The sequence below is a fragment of the Pinus tabuliformis genome, chromosome 1_2 (assembly GCF_031772625.1).
Source record: "Pinus tabuliformis cultivar Carrire ecotype Pingquan chromosome 1_2, CPIR1, whole genome shotgun sequence".
Taxonomy (NCBI): domain Eukaryota; kingdom Viridiplantae; phylum Streptophyta; class Pinopsida; order Pinales; family Pinaceae; genus Pinus; species Pinus tabuliformis.
Window position 1 is genome coordinate 707958448 of NC_142298.1, and position 5845 is coordinate 707964292.

A 5845-nucleotide genomic window follows, 5' to 3' on the forward strand; every position below is an offset into this window, starting at 1 on the left:
CGCTGCCATTAAGGCAGAAGTTGAAAAACTTCTCCATGCTGGTTTCATCTACCCGGTTCCTCTAACCGATTGGGTATCGAATATTGTCCCTGTTATGAAGAAACAAGGGACAATTAGAGTGTGTATCGATTATAGGGATGTAAACCGAGCTTGTCCAAAAAGACAACTACCCTACACCCTTCATCGACCAGATAATTGATGAATGCGCCGGATGTGAAATCTTTTCATTCATGGATGGATTTTCCGGGTATAATCAAATAAATATCCGCCCACAGGACCAGTCAAAGACTGCATTCATTTGTCCGTGGGGCACATTCGCATATCGAAAATTACCCTTTGGTTTAAAGAACGCAAGGGCGACGTTTCAGAGGGCAATGAATTATGCCTTCCATGACATCAAGAACATCGTTCAACCATACCTCGACGACCTTCCGGCTCATTCGCGAAAGCGGACTGATCATCCGCAGCATTTAAGAGCGATATTTCTACGTTGCCGACACTACAAGATACGACTCAATCCGCACAAATGTGTATTTTGCGTCATTTCTGGTCGTTTACTTGGCTTTGTAGTCTCCAAGGATGGGATTCGTCTCGACCCTTGCAAGGTCCAGGCAATCATCAATTTGCCTCCACTTTCGAATTTGCTTCAGATTCAGAAACTCCAAGGGAAAGCAAACTTTCTGAGGAGGTTCATTCCAAATTACGCAGAACTTGCTAAAGGTTATACTCATCTTTTGAAAAAGGAGGTACCCTTCGTTTGGGATCAGGTTGCGCAAGCTTCCTTTGATGCTTTAAAGGATTCCTTAATAAAAGCATCATTAATGTACGCCCCCGATTATCAAAGAGATTTTAACCTGTATCTGGCTGCAGCAGATACGACCATCGCAATGGTTTTAGTTCAAGAAGTCGACGGAATTGAACATCCTATATATTATTTAAGTAGAAACTTAAATGATACAGAAAGCAAATATTCTTATGTTGAAAAACTAGCGCTTGCAGCTGTTCAAGCGATGCAAAGGTTTCGACATTATGTCCTCTTTAGGAAAACTACCATTCTGTCAGATTGCAACCCCATGACTTATATATTGTCACGACAGTTGCTGGGGGGCAAATATTCAAAATGGATAGCGATCCTACAAGAATTTGATCTGGAATTTGTAAAATCCAAATCAAAGAAAGCTCTAGTTTTCGCAGAATTATTGTGCGAACTCCCATCGTCGTCCAACGATGAAACATCCGAAGAATCAATCGTGGATGAGAATTTGTTTATGATATCTACAAGCAATGAGTGGTATGGAGATATAATAATTTATCTCCAAACCCAAAAGTTCAGGCCTAACACCTCACACTCTGAACAAAAACGTATACGATACCAAGCAAAAGACTACATGATCGTCGGTGATACGCTTTACCGTCGTGGTATCGATACAGTTCTAAGGAGGTGCCTCACCCATGAGGAGGCCGAAAAAGCCCTGAATGAGTGTCATTCAGGCACGTGTGGGGGGCATCAATCTGGATATGCAATAGCACAAAAAATCTTACGAGCAGGATACTTCTGGCCAACCATGTTCAAAGATTGCATAACCGCAGTCAGAAGTTGCCATGCTTGTCAAATTTTTGATAGCAAAACCAGAAGACCACCCGCACCTTTACAGCCAATAGTTGTTGTTGGGCCTTTCGCCAAATGGGGCATCGATTTCATGACATGTAACCCCACCTCGACCGGGGGGCATGGGTATATTATAGTCGCCGTTGACTATTTTACCAAATGGGCCGAGGCGATGCCTACATTAGATAACACTGGTGAAACAGCTGCCCTTTTCTTTTTCAATCATGTAGTCGCCAGATTCGGCGTACCACAGGCTATAGTTATGGATCATGGATCGCATTTTCGCAATCACATGATGGTCGAATTAGCTGCCAAGCTAGGGCTATCCCACGACAGCTCTACCCCGTATTATCCGCAAGCCAACGGACAAGTTGAAGCAATCAACAAGGTCCTGAAGCGTATGTTGCAAAGGATGATCGGAGTTCACAAAAGAAGGTGGCACCTAATCCTGTACTCAGCCTTGTGGGCTTACCGAACATCGGTAAGGAATGTGACCGGGTTCACACCCTTCCAACTGGTGTATGGCCTGGAAGCAGTCTTACCAATCCAGTGTGAAATCTCGTCTCTTAAACTCGCAATCGATCTCCTCCCCGGAACTTCTGAAGAAGAGGCCCGTTTCTTGGAATTAATCCAATTGGATGAAACCCGTCGTGATGCCGCTTTGGCTAACGAAGCCCATAAGAAACGAGTCAAGGCGCAGTTCGACAAAAATGTCAAACCCCGTGTCTTCTCAGAAGGTGACTTGGTCTTGCTTTACGACCAAGAATCCGATAAATTGGGAGCAGGTAAATTTAATTCTTTATGGATGGGCCCCTATATTGTTAAACGAGTGTTAGCAAAAGGAGCCTACGAGTTAATGGATTACGACGGAATTCCACTGGCGCAACCCCGTAATGGGTTGTACCTCAAGCGTTACTATGCTTAAATAGTAACCAGTATGCTTTTGTTGTATTTTGTTTTCGTTAAAGTGGTTGTTTTGGTCGAGTAATCCACCCTTTTTACATTTATTGCAGATGTCGAACCTTTTGGAGACATGTGTGGGATACGCCGACGGAGCGAGTCGTAGTTCGCGGAACCTGTCCTCCGCGGCCTGGGCCATTTTTGATCCAAGCGGCGAGTTAGTAAGTTTCAGAGGTGTATGTATTGGTCAATCAACGAATAACATCGCTGAATATAGCGCGTTGATAGAACTGCTCTCTGATGCCATCACCCATGGTATACGCCGACTAATCGTCAGGCTAGACTCACAACTCGTAATACTACAACTCAATGGTATATATTCCGTCCGCAACCCAGCTATTTATCGCATGTTCCTAAGGGTTAAGATTTTGGAAAGACAATTTGATTTAATTCAATACCAACATATTTCCAGAAACTTAAACACATTAACCGACTCATTAGCAAACTATGTGTTAGATAGACATTTGCGACATTTATAAAAAGAAACACATCATCAATGTTGTACATATGGATCATATAACTCAACCAGAATAGAACCCCGAAAATCAAAATATATATATATATATATAAGTTGTTTATGGTTTACATATAATGTTCTGTAACCAAGACAAAATCGGTCAGATGACCCAAAAACTCAAAAATGCTAGGGGGCACCCTAGTCTAGTGATGCTCATGATAGCACGTCACGGCCTGTGCAATCATGCGTAAGAGACGAGTCCATCGTCTAGGCACACCAGTAGTATGCCGCTGCAACTGTAAAGGTAACTCGTCGATCCTCACATCAGGAATGCCGAGAGTAAGGCTCTCAACCTGCTCCTGCACGGCTGTGAGGGTCTCGGCCACATCAAGGTCACGAAGAATAACCCTCCCGGCAGTCTCCCCTGCTGGAGCAGCGGCTGACGCTCTCGGGCGAACTGCTGGACGAACAGGACCAACATCTGCATGCACACATGAGTTTGATTAAAGTCTTGATAGAATAAAGCACAAGGACATTATGAATAAAAACAGTAAACAGTGATATGGTCGAAGATTTTACCAATAGCACCCCACTGCTCGTCGTCCGGCAGTACCAAATCCGGATCACCCCGGAAGTCCATGCCAACATATGGATACTCGGAATAGACCATCTCCTGACGCTCGAACCACCTGAAGAAGGTATCAGAGAAAGAAATCTGAGATTGACCGGCATGCCTAGACATGTGATCAACCCATCTCTGCATGCGTGGTTCAGTAGGAGAAGGCAAGTCGAGTGCAATGTATTGTGGCTGCATCAGTGGTATCTTCTCCAAAGCAAAGGCGGTCAAAATAGAACCAAACCCAAAGTTCTTCAACTTCCCATCCTTTACCTTGGTCAACTGACTTTTCATCTGAAGAAGCACTGCATCACACCAGTTGAATATTTTCGGTTGGAGGCACTCCAAGGCGTGCTGCACATAGGATCTGTTGGCCACATGAAGAGATGCACTACCGGCCATCCTACCAATAGTATACAGAATGGACCTGAGGGACCTGTCAGCAACCTCACGGATAACGATCTTGCCGTCTTTACTCGGCTGAGATCCTTCCCTGCAATACTGGCGGACATAATCTCTCACGGAGTCGCTCCCTCGGGCTGAACCTGACAAAGAAATGGGGGCACCCCGCCTTGACAACCCAGTCAAGAAGTAAATGTCTACTGTGGTCAAGGGGATAGATTTGCCCCTAATCTGGAATACTTGGTTGATAGGATCCCAAGCGTCGAGCATATACTGCAGTAGGGAGATCTGCTGTCTCATACTAGAGATACGAAAGAACTTCAACAGGCCACAGTTCCGCAGCGCGTTCACCGTGACAGGATCATGTAGGGCAATCATGTCCTCTTCTTCATGTTCTCGTTCTCGCCATGTAAGGGTCATTTTGCTCCAATAATCTCTGAAAAACAAACATGAGATGAGTTAGATCCTGGATTTGATGAGAAACTGGCAAAATTTTCATCAAAAACTGTGCAACAAAACTCTTTTTCTGCGCCCAGCGCACCTAGCCAGTGTTCCACCTGCGTTGAAGGTCAAACTGCCTTCATACAGCTTGACATTCAGCGCAGGTTTCGAGTGAACCAGGTGCGCTGATGGCAGAGCGACCCAATCAAACCCCAGTGGCTCAGAAAGACAGGAAAACAAGCACAGAATGCAGAAAGGGAACCATGAAATGAAAGAGCTCAAGTTTAGCTCCTACCTGGTCCAGACGGCGCCGAGAATCGTCCACAGAATCTCCCGGAATCAGCTGATGAAAATCAAGGGGGAAGAGACACCTCCAAAGCTCCAACAAACCAAGTTCAAATGAAATGGTAAAATGAGAGGTAAAAACACTTTTTAATTGCTTTTTACGTAGTTCAAAGCGAAATATTAGGGTTTTAGTCTCATTTTCAAGCAAATGTTATCCATTTCTAACTAGTTTGATGCAGCAATTGAGGATACAGTACTATTTTTGAAAAAGGGCAAAGCTAGTTATGGTAAAAAATCAAAAGTAGACCATGTTATCGAGCAGTTTTAGCACATAGTTCATGCTCGTTAAAAAATAAACATAAGATCGAGCAGTTTTAGCACATAGTTCATGCTCGTTAAAAAATAAACATAAGATCGAGCAAGTGTTTCAATTTGCATTTAAGCTCGTTAAAAAATGAACTACCCGGTAAATAACCACTGCGAAAGTAAATTATCAGCCGTTAAAGCCTTGGTCGTGTTTGCACCATCACCTCCACTTTTCCATTGGCCGATCATTCACCTCCATTTGATTGTTTACCCATTTTGAGGAACAGCTGCGAAGAGTGATCTCACTTAGCCATCCTTGTGACACTGCCGTGATTGGAAAATTCCAACCGTTACCTGGAATCAACTGCTACCCGTTTTATCACTCGTTCCTCAAAAGACGAGTCTTCTTTAAGCTCTTTTCATCTGACTCGTAAAATATGAAAAGATTGCCGAGTTTTGGCCTTCCAGCTCGTTAAAGCGACCGGAAGTGCTATCCCTCCTCTAGATTTTAATCTTTTTGGACCTGAGGGATTATTGCACAAAAAGATCGAGCGCTTGTTTTATTCGGCTCGTTAAAACTATCGAAAACTCATCCCTTCTGTATTATTTTATACTTTTTCGGACTTAAGGGATTAGATGACGAAAAAGGAACTTTGGAGTTATCTTTACGTACCTTTTTAGACTCTCTAAAAATGAAAAGGGACCGAGTTATCTTTGTCGTTAAACTCGTTAAAAAAAAACATTAATAGCGACAAACTTGTCTTTAGAC